This window comes from Carassius gibelio, chromosome A5 (assembly GCF_023724105.1).
Source record: "Carassius gibelio isolate Cgi1373 ecotype wild population from Czech Republic chromosome A5, carGib1.2-hapl.c, whole genome shotgun sequence".
Taxonomy (NCBI): Eukaryota; Metazoa; Chordata; class Actinopteri; order Cypriniformes; family Cyprinidae; genus Carassius; species Carassius gibelio.
This window is the reverse complement of record NC_068375.1, coordinates 1,569,301-1,583,901: the sequence shown is the minus strand read 5'-3', so window position 1 is coordinate 1,583,901 and position 14,601 is coordinate 1,569,301. Positions and strand designations below refer to the sequence as shown.

The window sequence follows — 14,601 nt, the reverse complement described above, 5'->3', positions numbered from 1 at the left end:
TTGGAATATTAACTGACGTGAATGAATGCTATATAAACATTGTTCATGTTAACATAATGTTTATGAATGGAATCTTATTGTAAAGTGTTACTAAAGTTATATATATATATATTGTTCTGTGAATGTGATTTTAAAGTCTAGATGATTCGGATTAACCCTTTAACTGCCATATCCTTTAAAACCTCACTGCCAGAGGGATATTGTGAATGCATGTGCCCGCTGGGCACAGTTTACCTGATGCCACCGGGGTGGCGATGGCACTGGTGGCTTGAGCCCGCCATCGCTGCTTGCAGCTATATTTATTATTATTATTATTATTATTATTATTTTTTTCCAACGTCTCGGGGGCTTTTGGGGCCCTTAACGTGCTTAAAAAGTCTTGAAAATTGGCACACAGATTGGAACCTGCGGCCATTAGGGCCGGGCAGAGACTGATACACGGGCGTGGCACAGGGGCTCTACAGCGCCCCCTGGAATATGGAGGGCCATATATCATACATTCTTGCTCGTAGACGTATGAAACTCGGTACACATATAAATCTCATCAATCCAAACAACTTTTGTATTGCATATCATAGGCTCCGCCCAACAGGAAGTTGGCTATTTAGGGTTTAGTATTCAAATTTTTCGTCAAAGTTGTGGGGGCTTTTGGGGTCCTTAACATACTCAAAAACTCTTGAAAATTTGCGCACACTTTGGAATCTGTGCCCTTTAGGAGCCTGCAGAGGCTGGGACCCGGGCGTGGCACAGGGGCTCTACGGCGCCCCCTGGAACACAGTCAAAAATTTTGATGTATAGCTCACACATACTTGCACATATTCATATGAAACTCAGTACACATATAGATCTCATCGTGCCGAACAACTTTCGTATTGCATGTCATAGGCTCCACCCAACAGGAAGTCAGCTATTTAGAGTTATGTAAAAAGCGCATGCTCTGGAATTTGAAATACTTGTCATAGGTTTTTTTCTCGATTGCCGCCAAACTCGGTCAACATGATCTCAAGACACTGGGGATGAAAAATTGCCAGGGGATTTTTGATATCTCGAACGGTTTGCTCGTGGCGAGGCGTTGAAATTATGGCGAGAAATGAGAAACAGGAAGTGTCTAATACCATCCACATACATTTCCTGATTTTAATCAAACTTCATCAGATTATTCGTTGTATGATGTCGATCGCATATATGTGACTATTAGGAGTCAAAGTTATAGCGCCACCAACTGGCAGAAGGAAGTGTGTCATTTTCAAAATGATTTGAATTCAGCATCTTATTATTACTCGATTTGCTTCAAACTTCATCAGAATAATGTTAAAACACAGCTGATATAAATCTGCAAGGGGGATATTGATATCTAAAAAATTGTTGCCGTGGCAACATGTCAAACTGGAATACTTCTCAGGTGATTTTGAGGCAAATAACATACTTAGAATTTCACAAAACTCTGAACACACATCAGTATTTCTGATAGGAACTTAAATTGTGAATGGATTTTGGATAGCTTGAATGGTTTTGCTGTGGTGATTTTTTTAAATGACCTTACAAAGGGAATCATTATTGTATTTTTAAATTGCAGCTTCCAAACACGTCAAAGAATTTTTTCATACAGATGAAAAAGTCATTCTGAGGAAATACGCATAGTTTCACGACTTTACAACACTGTATGGATAACAGAAAATTAAAAAACTGTCAGACATCTCATCTCACGCTGTCCCTCTGTTTGAGTATATGTGCTTCAGACTTCCATTGTCTGAGAGAAATAGCGCCCCTACAGGTTCAATTCCCGGACTTTTACTTTCACTTTTAAATCGGTTAAAAATACAAACAAATACTTAGATTTAATTCACACTGACAAGCTAAACCAACATATCTGATTATTACCGGTTCAGGGCTCATGGATAAATTATTTCTGGCCAGAGATACGTGAGAAATAGGAGAGATTAATCACCGCTGTGATCACGAGCGTCTGGAGTAAAGAGCTCAGAGAAAACGAATTTATTTCTGTTTTAAAGCTTTTAAAAATAAATTATTACAGCGATATCACACAATCAACCAATTAGAACACACCAAGAGCTAAATTAAGATGTTTTTGAACTGTTTGTGTGAAAATGAAATATTTGCAGCTGCCTATCTGAAATCACCGCCTCCGATCAGCGCGTACAGTGTCCAGCTCAAAACAAACGAATTTATTCTTGTTTAAGAGCTTTTTTAAATAAAATATTACCACAAATGCACACAATAAACCCATTGTAACACAACAAGAGCTAAATGCAGGTGTTTGTGACCTGTTTAAGTGTGCAAGACTATTTGAAAGCGCGACTGGCAGAATAACATATCTCTCGAGCTGCAGGTTTCTGGCTTTCGTCGTACGAACGAACACATAACGGACAAGATTATTTCAAAATACATAATAGCTTGGCGAATATAAACGAAAACAGCCACGTGAACATAAACTGGATCTACTGGATTTGAATATTAAAGTGACCACATTTACCACTTGCTTCTGTCTTCAATTTTAATCTATATAAAAAAGGAAACTCATTCGACTTGGCTGCTTTTTTAATGTGTGCGTATTTATTTATTTATCTTTTTATACATTTTGTATAATTTCATAGTTTGTGTATTACAATTATAAAAACAAAAATAAAATTAGCCACTCACATAGAAATAGCTTAGGCCTTAACCTTTTTCTGACAGTTTTAGGGATTTTTAAAAATCCTAAAAAAACCTTATTTGTGCTGCAAATAATAATTTCAAACTCATTTGATACTGACCTATGACATCCTGTGACATTATATTTATTTTAATTTACATAATCTCATGGATGTAACAGTAAATCTGTTCAGCTCACAGATCAATACTAAGCTGTAATACAAGCAGAACTTTCACAAATGCTTATGAGTCATTTAAGGATTTGATAACACTGTAAAATAATGTCTAATTTGTTAACATTAGCAAATGCATTGATAACACTTTATAATAACTGCACTCATTAGTAAATAGTCAGTTCATGCTTTATAAAGCCTTGTCCCAATATTAATAGTCAGTAGTAAGCAGTTTATAAATACAGCTATAAATAGCTTGTCCTTGGTTTATAAGCACATTTATTAAAAATGAGAGTAAGTTATCTTCCTATGAAAAATAAAAGATAAAAATAAACAAACAACAACACAGATTGATACAGAACTCAGAAATGTTATTGTGGATTTATGATAAAGCCTGCAAATGAATTCATACTCCTACTCATACTACTCCATACTCCTTTTTCAACATGATGCCAATATACTGAGATGTTAAATTGTGAATGGGTTTAGGATAGCTTAAATGGTGTTGCCATAGAGATTTATTAAAGTAACATAAAAAAATACAATAGTTATTTTACTATATCTTTACAATTTTTCATTCTAAATCTTCATAATTTTTTATATAAGTAGAAGTCCTCATTTGAAGGAAGCACAGTAAGTTTCATAGCTTTATCACTTTCAAGAGCCAGCATAAAATTTAAACTATCATAACTTATAAATCAAGCTTGCAATTCTTAGTACCTATAATGGCCACCAGAGGGAGCTATAGGATTACTTTTAAATAATTATTGTAGAAACGAGTATGATTTAAATCATTTATAGAAATCTTTCAAAAAAAAAATGAATTGTATATATTTTACTGATAAAATGACCCTCACTTAATTAGAATAACAAGCTGAAGTATTTTGAACTGTATATTAAGAATAATTCTTTATAGGCTTTATGGACAGATACGTTTTGAGTGACTCTTGAAGGATCAGCACCACATCCTCTTTTACCACTGTTTAAAGAATTAATCTTACAGAATAGGTGTGAATGAATTTTGGATAGCTTGAATGGTTTTGCCGTGATGTTTCTTGAAATAATAGTAAAAAAGGAACCAGTAAATGTCTTTTTATTTTTTTAAAGTGCAGCTTCTAAACACTTTAAAAAAAAAAAAAATGTACATATAGAAGACCAGTCATTCTGAGGCATATTTCCTCAGAATGACTGGTCTCATGACCATAGTTTCATGACTATACAACACTATATGGATGATAGAAAATTAAAAAAAAAACTATCATACATCTGATGTCACTCAGTCCCACTGTCACTGTGGGTAATGTGTGTGTGTGTGTGTGTGTTAAGTGAATTAGGTGTGAAACTATCAGGGAGCATTTAGTCTCCAGCGCCAACATTTTACAGAACTGCCACTTTCCTGGAGTCTCCAGAATTACTCGGTGTCGGACTCTGAGAGACTTAAGATTCCAAAAAATGATTTAATTAGAATACCATGAAGTATTGTGAAATACTATATATTAAGTCTTTATATATAGGCTTTATGCACAGATTAGAGTGACTCGTGAAGGACCAGCACCACCTCCTCTTGTTCGATGGTTTGAGGAATATATCTTCCAGAATCCAGGATTAAGATTTAGGAGCTCATTTTTATTCCACCTCCTTTCCTGAAAAGTCTGTCTTGCAGAATTGACTAAAAATTAATCTTCACATTAATTACTAATTATTTTGCAATTCTTTTTGTCAGTTCTTCTTGACCTGCTTTTTTCTTCTTCTTTTCTGACCTCATGACCCAGTCAGTATTTTTTGTACAATGGTCAAGTCTTAACTTATCCATTTCTGTATTGCATTTGTGTTTGATATTTCTCATGGGTATTTCATAATTTTCGACCTTACAGTTTGAGTTAAAAGTCTATTTTAGCGCATTTCATCTGTAAAAGAAAACATGCCTAATAATTCTGCACACATGAATATAAGGAGTTTTTCTCTTCCAGCTTTCCTGGACTATTGTATAGCACTCATAAATGATTAAATAAAAAATAATGGTAGTTATTAAGATTTATATGGTTTGGAATTGGTAAAATGTACTTGGAAAAAAATCACAATAAAACAATGTTTTCATGTTTAAGTTTGGAATATTAACTGACATGAATGAATGCTATATAAATATTGTTCATGTTAACATAATGTTTATAAATGAAATCTTATTGTACAGTGTTACTAATATATATATTGTTCTGTGAATGTGATTTTAAAGTCTAGATGATTCGGATTAACCCTTTAACTGCCGTATCCTTTAAAACCTCACTGCCAGAGGGATATTGTGAATGCATGTGCCCGCTGGGCACAGTTTACCTGATGCCACCGGGGTGGCGATGGCATTGGTGGCTTGAGCCCGCCATCGCTGCTTGCAGCTATATTTATTATTATTTTTCTTCAAGGTTTCGGGGGCTTTTGGGGCCCTTAACATGCTTAAAAAGTCTTGAAAATTGGCACACACATTGGAACCTGCGGCCATTAGGGCCGGGCAGAGACTGATACACGGGCGTGGCACAGGGGCTCTACAGCGCCCCCTGGAATATGGAGGGCCATATATCATACATACTTGCACATAGACATACGAAACTCGGTACACATATAGAACTCATCAATACAAACAACTTTCGTATTGCATATCATAGGCTCCGCCCAACAGGAAGTTGGCTATTTGGGGTTTATTATTCATATTTGTCGTCAAAGTTGTGGGGGCTTTTGGGGTCCTTAACATACTCAAAAACTCTTGAAAATTTGCGCACACTTTGGAATCTGTGGCCTGAAGGAGCCTGCAGAGGCTGAGACCTGGGCGTGGCACAGGGGCTCTACGGCGCCCCCTGGATCACAGTTATAAATGTTGATGTATAGCTCACACATACTTGCACGTATTAATATGAAACTCAGTACACATATAGATCTCATCGTGCCGAACAACTTTCGTATTGCATATCATAGGCTCCGCCCAACAGGAAGTCAGCTATTTAGAGTTATGTAAAAAGCGCATGCTCTGGAATTTGAAATACTTGTCATAGGTTTTTTACTCGATTGCCGCCAAACTCGGTCAACATGATCTCAAGACATTGGGGATGAAAAATTGCCAGGGGATTTTTGATATCTCAAACGGTTTGCTCGTGGCGAGGCTTTGAAATTATGGCGAGAAATGAGAAACAGGAAGTGTCTAATACCATCCACATACATTTCCTAATTTTAATCAAACTTCATCAGATTATTCATTGTATGATGTCGATCGCATATATGTGACTATTAGGAGTCAAAGTTATAGCGCCACCAAGTGGCAGCAGGAAGTGTGTCATTTTCAAAATGCTTTGAATTTAGCATCTTATTTTTACTCGATTTGCTTCAAACTTCATCAGAATAATGTTAAAACACAGCCGATATAAATCTGCTGGGGGGATATTGATATCTAAAAATATTGTTGCCGTGGCAACATGTCAAACTGGAATACTTCTCAGGTGATTTTGAGGCATATAACATGCTTAGAATTTCATCAAACTCAGAACACATATCAGTATTAGTGACAGCTAGACACTGGCAAAATTTCATAAGAGGGCGTGGAAGAGGCACTCTATAGCGCCACCTTTTGTCAAAAGTGGGGGGGTTAGCTTTAGCTACAGACACCAAACTCAGTACAAAAATTGATTTTATCAAGACGGACAACTTTCTAATTCACAGTCATCAGCTACGACCAACAGGAAGCTGGCTATTTTGATTTGAATGTGGATTGTTTTTTACATTTAGCTGTGAATTAATGCATACTGCTCAGAGGAGAGTAACACTATACACACCAAACTTGGTGTACATGTTGAAAAAACATTGAGGAACTTAAATTGTGAATGGGTTTTGGATAGCTTGGATGGTTTTGTCGTGGGGATTTTTTAAAATGACAATAAAGATGGAATTATTAATTTTCCTGCATTTTTGAATTCCAAACACTTCAAAACCTTTTTTCATACAGAAAAAAAGTTATTCTGAGTAAATATGCATAGTTTCATGACTTTACAACACTGTATGGATAACAGAAAATTAAAAAACTGTCAGACATCTCATATCACTCTGTCCCTCTGTTTGAGTGTGTGTGCTTAGACTTCCATTGTCTGAGAGAAATAGCGCCCCTACAGGTGCAGTTACCGGAATAAAAAAGGGAGGAGACTGTCTTTTGGTTTCGATTTTAAATCGGTTAAAATACAAATAAATACTTGGATTTAATTCACACTGACAAGCTAAACCAACATATATGATTATTATAAGGTCAGGGCTCATTAATAATTGAAGTGTGGTCAGTGATATGTGAGAAACACGAGAGATGAATCACCGCTCTGAGCAGGAGCATGTGGAATGATGAGCTCAGAAAAAAACGAGTTTATTCTTGTTTTATAGCTATTAAAAATAAAGTATTGCAGCGATATCACACAATTCACCAATTAGAGCACACCAAGAGCTAAATTAAGATGTTTTTGAACTGTTTGTGTGAAAATGAAATATTCGCGGCTGCCTATCTGAAATCACTTCCTCCGATCAGCGCGCACAGTGTCACAAGTTCAAAACTAACGAATTTATTCTTGTTTAAGAGCTTTTCAAAATAAATTATTGCCATAAATGCACACAATACATCCATTATAACACAACACGAGCTAAATGCAGGTGTTTGTGACCCGTTTAAGTGTGCAAGACTATTTGAAAGTGCGACTGGCAGAATAACATATCTCTCGAGCTGCAGGATTCTGCCTTTCGTCGTAAGAACGAACACATCACGGACAAGATTATTTCAAAATACATAATAGCTTGTTTAATATAAACGAAAACAGCCACGTGAACATAAACTGTTGAGAAATAAATCTGAAGTGGATCTACTGGATTTTAATATTAAGTGACCGCATATACCAGCTGCTTCTGTCTTCAATTTTAATCTATATAAAAAATTGAACTCATTCATCTTGGCTGCTTTTTTAATGTGTGTACGTATTTATTTATTATTTTGCTCTAACAAGACTTAATCTATATTTAATTAAATCAATTACATTTGATTTTACATTTGATTTGTCCATTTCTGCATCTAAACGCCTAAAAACCTAAAACATGCTCTATTATACTATTGTTAGCAATTTCTTTATCGTCCAATTTATCTGGTGTACACACTTTATTTTCATAATAAACTCGTTTGTTAGATTATACACAGTTATAGTGGTCTATAATAAATATTGACAGGTTTTATTCAAGCTGTTTAGAATGATTGCCATAGTCTAATTTTTAAAAATGTAAATCCCCAAAAAAAAAAAAAAAAAAAAATGTAAATAAATAAAAAACATTGGAAAAGAATAACTTGTACTTTTTTATACATTTTGTATAGTTTCATAGTTTATGCATTATAGTTATAAAAACAAACAAATTTAGCCACTCACATAGAAATCTTAGGCCTTATCCTTTTCTGACAGTTTTAGGGATTTTTAAAAATCCTAAAAAACCTTATTTGTGCTGCAAATAATAATTTCAAACTAATTTGATACTGACCTCTGACATCCTGTGACATGATATTTATTTGAATTTACATAATCTCATGGATGTAACAGTAAATCTGTTCAGCTCACAGATCAAGACTAAGCTGTAATGCAAGCAGAACTTTCACAAATGCTTTTAGGTCAATAAAATCATTACAAAACACTTACAAATCATTTAAGGGATTTGATAACACTGTAAAATAATGTCTAATTTGTTAACATTAGCAAATGCATTGATAACACTTTATAATAACTGCACTCATTAGTAAATAGCCAGTTCATGCTTCATAAAGCCTTGTCCCAATATTAATAGTCAGTAGTAAGCAGTTTATAAATACAGCTATAAATAGCTCATTTATTAAAAAGGAGAGTAAAGGGTCAGTTATCTTCCTATGAAAAATAAAAAAATAAAAATAAACAAACAACAACACAGATTGATACAGAACTCAGAAATGTTATTGTGGATTTATGATAAACTCAGCCTGTAAATGAATTCATTCTCCTCCAAGAAGACACAAGTAGTTCACACCAAACTTTTTTAACATGAAGCCATATACTGAAGATGTTAAATTGCGAATGGGTTTAGGATACCTTAAATGGTGTGGCCATAGAGATTTATTAAAGTAACATAAAAAAATACCATAGTTATTTTACTATATCTTTAAAATTTTTAATTCCAACTCTTCATAATTTTTTATATACCTAGAAGTCATCATTTGAAGGAAGCACAGTAAGTTTCATAGCTTTATCATTTTCAAGAGCCAGCATAAAATTAAAACTATCATAACATATAAATCAAGCTGGCAATTCTTAGTACCAATAATGGCCACCAGATGGAGCTATAGGATCACTTTTAAATAATTATTGTAGAAACAAGTATGATTTAAATCATTTATAGAAATCTTTCAAAGAAAAATAATATGAATTTTATGTATTTTACTGATAAAATGACCCTCACTTAATTAGAACAACATGCTGAAGTATTGTGAACTGTATATTAAGAATAATTCTTTATAGGCTTTATGGACATATACGTTTTGAGTGACTCTTGAAGGATCAGCACCACATCCTCTTTTACCACTGTTTAAAGAATGTATCTTACAGTACAGGTGCGGATGAATTTTGAATAGCTTGAATGGTTTTGTCGTGGTGATTTTTTGAAATAACAGTAAAAAAGTAACCAGTAAATGTCTTTTATTTTTTTAAGTGCAGCTTCTAAACACTTCAAAAAAATGTACACATAGAAGACAAGTCATTCTGAGGAAATATGCATAGTTTCATGACTATACAACACTATATGGATGATAGAAAATTAAAAAACTATCATACATCTGATGTCACTCTGTCCCTCTGTCACTGTGGGTAATGTGTGTGTGTGTGTGTGTGTGTGTGTGTATGTGTGTGTGTGTGTGTGTGTTAAGTGAATTAGGTGTGAAACTATCAGGGAGCATTTAGTCTCCAGCGCCAACATTTTACAGAACTGCCACTTTCCTGGAGTCTCAGAATTACTCGGTGTCAGGTTCTGAGAGATCTAAGATTCCAAAAAATGATTTGATTAGAATACCATGAAGTATTGTGAAATACTATATATTAAGACTTTATATATAGGCTTTATGAACAGATTAGAGTGACTCATGAAGGACCAGCACCACCTCCTCTTGTCCGATGGTTTGAGGAATATATCTTCCAGAATCTGGGATTAAGATTTAGGAGCTCATTTTTATTCCACCTCCTTTCCTGAAAGTCTGTCTTGCAGAATTGACTAAAAATTAATCTTCACATTAATTCCTAATTATTTTGCAATTATTTTTGTCAGTTCTTCTTGACCTGTTTTTTTTTTTTCTTCTTCTTTTCTGACCTCATGACCCAGTCAGCATTTTTGTACAATGGTCAAGTCTTAACTTATCCATTTCTGTATTGCATTTGTGTTTGATATTTCTCATGGGTATTTCATAATTTTCGACTTTGAGTTAAAACAGTTTGAGTTAAAACTCTTTTTTAGCGCATTTCATCTGTAAAAGAAAACAGCCTAATAATTCTGCACATGAATATAAGGAGTTTTTCTCTTCCAGCTTTCCTGGACTATTGTATAGCACTCATAAATGATTAAATAAAAAATAATGGTAGTTATTAAGATTGATATGGTTTGGAATTGGTAAAATGTGCTTGGAAAAAAATCACAATAAAACAATGTTTTAATGTTTAAGTTTGGAATATTAACTGACATAAATTAATGCTATATAAATATTGTTCATGTTAACATAATGTTTATAAATGAAATCTTATTGTAAAGTGTTACTAAATATATATATATATGTTTGGGGAATATATATATATATTGTTCTGTGAATGTGATTTTAAAGTCTAGATGATTCGGATTAACCCTTTAACCGCCATATCCTTTAAAACGTCACTGCCAGAGGGATATTGTGAATGCATGTGCCCGCTGGGCACAGTTTACCTGATGCCACCGGGGTGGCGATGGCATTGGTGGCTTGAGCCCGCCATCGCTGCTTGCAGCTATATTTATTAGGGCTCAAGCCTGGAGGGCGAGAGCCCTATTGTTTTCCTTAGGATTATTAGGGCTCAAGCCTGGAGGGCGAGAGCCCTATTGTTTTCCTTAGGATTATTTGTTATTATTATTATTATTTATTATTATTATTTTTCTTCAAGGTTTTGGGGGCTTTTGGGGCCCTTAACATGCTTAAAAAGTCTTGAAAATTGGCACACACATTGGAACCTGCGGCCATTAGGGCCGGGCAGAGACTGATACACGGGCGTGGCACAGGGGCTCTACAGCGCCCCCTGGAATATGGAGGGCCATATATCATACATACTTGCACATAGACATACGAAACTCGGTACACATATAGAACTCATCAATACAAACAACTTTCGTATTGCATATCATAGGCTCCGCCCAACAGGAAGTTGGCTATTTGGGGTTTATTATTCATATTTGTCGTCAAAGTTGTGGGGGCTTTTGGGGTCCTTAACATACTCAAAAACTCTTGAAAATTTGCGCACACTTTGGAATCTGTGGCCTGAAGGAGCCTGCAGAGGCTGAGACCTGGGTTGTGGCACAGGGGCTCTACGGCGCCCCCTGGATCACAGTTATAAATGTTGATGTATAGCTCACACATACTTGCACGTATTAATATGAAACTCAGTACACATATAGATCTCATCGTGCCGAACAACTTTCGTATTGCATATCATAGGCTCCGCCCAACAGGAAGTCAGGTATTTAGAGTTATGTAAAAAGTGCATGCTCTGGAATTTGAAATACTTGTCATAGGTTTTTTACTCGATTGCCGCCAAACTCGGTCAACATGATCTCAAGACATTGGGGATGAAAAATTGCCAGGGGATTTTTGATATCTCAAACGGTTTGCTCGTGGCGAGGCTTTGAAATTATGGCGAGAAATGAGAAACAGGAAGTGTCTAATACCATCCACATACATTTCCTAATTTTAATCAAACTTCATCAGATTATTCATTGTATGATGTCGATCGCATATATGTGACTATTAGGAGTCAAAGTTATAGCGCCACCAAGTGGCAGCAGGAAGTGTGTCATTTTCAAAATGCTTTGAATTCAGCATCTTATTTTTACTCGATTTGCTTCAAACTTCATCAGAATAATGTTAAAACACAGCCGATATAAATCTGCTGGGGGGATATTGATATCTAAAAATATTGTTGCCGTGGCAACATGTCAAACTGGAATACTTCTCAGGTGATTTTGAGGCATATAACATGCTTAGAATTTCATCAAACTCAGAACACATATCAGTATTAGTGACAGCTAGACACTGGCAAAATTTCATAAGAGGGCGTGGAAGAGGCACTCTATAGCGCCACCTTTTGTCAAAAGTGGGGGGGTTAGTTTTAGCTACAGACACCAAACTCAGTACAAAAATTGTTCTTATCAAGACGGACAACTTTCTAATTCACAGTCATCAGCTACGACCAACAGGAAGTCGGCTATTTTGATTTGAATGTGGATTGTTTTTTACATTTAGCTGTGAATTAATGCATACTGCTCAGAGGAGAGTAACACTATACACACCAAACTTGGTGTACATGTTGAAAAAACATTGAGGAACTTAAATTGTGAATGGGTTTTGGATAGCTTGGATGGTTTTGTCGTGGGGATTTTTTAAAATGACAATAAAGATGGAATTATTAATTTTCCTGCATTTTTAAATTCCAAACACTTCAAAACCTTTTTTCATAAAGAAAAAAAGTTATTCTGAGTAAATATGCATAGTTTCATGACTTTACAACACTGTATGGATAACAGAAAATTAAAAAACTGTCAGACATCTCATATCACTCTGTCCCTCTGTTTGAGTGAGTGTGCTTAGACTTCCATTGTCTGAGAGAAATAGCGCCCCTACAGGTGCAGTTACCGGAATAAAAAAGGGAGGAGACTGTCTTTTGGTTTCGATTTTAAATCGGTTAAAATACAAATAAATACTTGGATTTAATTCACACTGACAAGCTAAACCAACATATATGATTATTATAAGGTCAGGGCTCATTAATAATTGATGTGTGGTCAGTGATACGTGAGAAACATGAGAGATGAATCACCGCTCTGAGCAGGAGCGTGTGGAATGATGAGCTCAGAAAAAAACGAGTTTATTCTTGTTTTATAGCTATTAAAAATAAAGTATTGCAGCGATATCACACAATTCACCAATTAGAGCACACCAAGAGCTAAATTAAGATGTTTTTGAACTGTTTGTGTGAAAATGAAATATTCGTGGCTGCCTATATGAAATCACTGCCTCCGATCAGCGCGCACAGTGTCACAAGTTCAAAACAAACGAATTTATTCTTGTTTAAGAGCTTTTCAAAATAAATTATTGCCATAAATGCACACAATACATCCATTATAACACTACACGAGCTAAATGCAGGTGTTTGTGACCCGTTTAAGTGCGCAAGACTATTTGAAAGCGCGACTGGCAGAATAACATGTATCTCTCGAGCTGCAGGATTCTGCCTTTCGTCGTAAGAACGAACACATCACGGACAAGATTATTTCAAAATACATAATAGCTTGGCTAATATAAACGAAAACAGCCACGTGAACATAAACTGTTGAGAAATAAATCTGAAGTGGATCTACTGGATTTGAATATTAAGTGACCGCATATACCAGCTGCTTCTGTCTTCAATTTTAATCTATATAAAAAATTAAACTCATTCATCTTGGCTGCTTTTTTAATGTGTGTACGTATTTATTTATTATTTTGCTCTAACAAGACTTAATCTATATTTAATTAAATCAATTACATTTGATTTTACATTTGATTTGTCCATTTCTGCATCTAAACGCCTAAAAACCTAAAACATGCTCTATTATACTATTGTTAGCCATTTCTTTATCGTCCAATTTATCTGGTGTACACACTTTATTTTCATAATAAACTCCTTTGTTAGATTATACACAGTTATAGTGGTCTATAATAAATATTGACAGGTTTTATTCAAGCTGTTTAGAATGATTGCCATAGGCTAATTTTTAAAAATGTAAATCCCCAAAAAAAAAAAAAAAAAATGTAAATAAATAAAAAACATTGGAAAAGAATAACTTGTACTTTTTTATACATTTTGTATAGTTTCATAGTTTATGCATTATAGTTATAAAAACAAACAAATTTAGCCACTCACATAGAAATCTTAGGCCTTATCCTTTTCTGACAGTTTTAGGGATTTTTAAAAATCCTAAAAAACCTTATTTGTGCTGCAAATAATAATTTCAAACTAATTTGATACTGACCTCTGACATCCTGTGACATGATATTTATTTGAATTTACATAATCTCATGGATGTAACAGTAAATCTGTTCAGCTCACAGATCAAGACTAAGCTGTAATGTAAGCAGAACTTTCACAAATGCTTTTAGGTCAATAAAATCATTACAAAACACTTACAAATCATTTAAGGGATTTGATAACACTGTAAAATAATGTCTAATTTGTTAACATTAGCAAATGCATTGATAACACTTTATAATAACTGCACTCATTAGTAAATAGTCAGTTCATGCTTCATAAAGCCTTGTCCCAATATTAATAGTCAGTAGTAAGCAGTTTATAAATACAGCTATAAATAGCTCATTTATTAAAAAGGAGAGTAAAGGGTCAGTTATCTTCCTATGAAAAATAAAAAAATAAAAATAAACAAACAACAACACAGATTGATACAGAACTCAGAAATGTTATTGTGGATTTAT

At 34.6% G+C, this 14,601-nt stretch overlaps 3 long non-coding RNA genes across 5 annotated transcripts in view; 1 reads left to right on the top strand and 2 right to left on the bottom strand.

Moving 5' to 3' along the window:
- Window positions 1–7,611, bottom strand: part of LOC127988478 (uncharacterized) — a 103,415-nt gene extending 95,804 nt beyond the window's left edge. Inside the window, exons 1-2 of the long non-coding RNA XR_008161673.1 lie at window positions 7,508–7,611; window positions 1,539–2,285 (exon numbers count right to left, since the gene is read on the bottom strand). This is a non-coding gene — a long non-coding RNA (uncharacterized LOC127988478). The remainder of the gene's footprint in view (window positions 1–1,538; window positions 2,286–7,507) is intronic.
- A 313-nt stretch (window positions 7,612–7,924) lies between these two features.
- On the top strand, window positions 7,925–14,506 carry LOC127988459 (uncharacterized). The gene is made up of 2 exons (XR_008161669.1): window positions 7,925–8,060; window positions 13,845–14,506. It is a non-coding gene; the product is annotated as an uncharacterized LOC127988459 (long non-coding RNA).
- LOC127988449 (uncharacterized) overlaps window positions 9,693–14,601 on the bottom strand; it is a 114,477-nt gene continuing 109,568 nt past the window's right edge. For all 3 annotated transcript variants that reach the window (XR_008161666.1, XR_008161662.1, XR_008161661.1), the window contains exon 3: window positions 9,693–10,002. This is a non-coding gene — a long non-coding RNA (uncharacterized LOC127988449). The remainder of the gene's footprint in view (window positions 10,003–14,601) is intronic.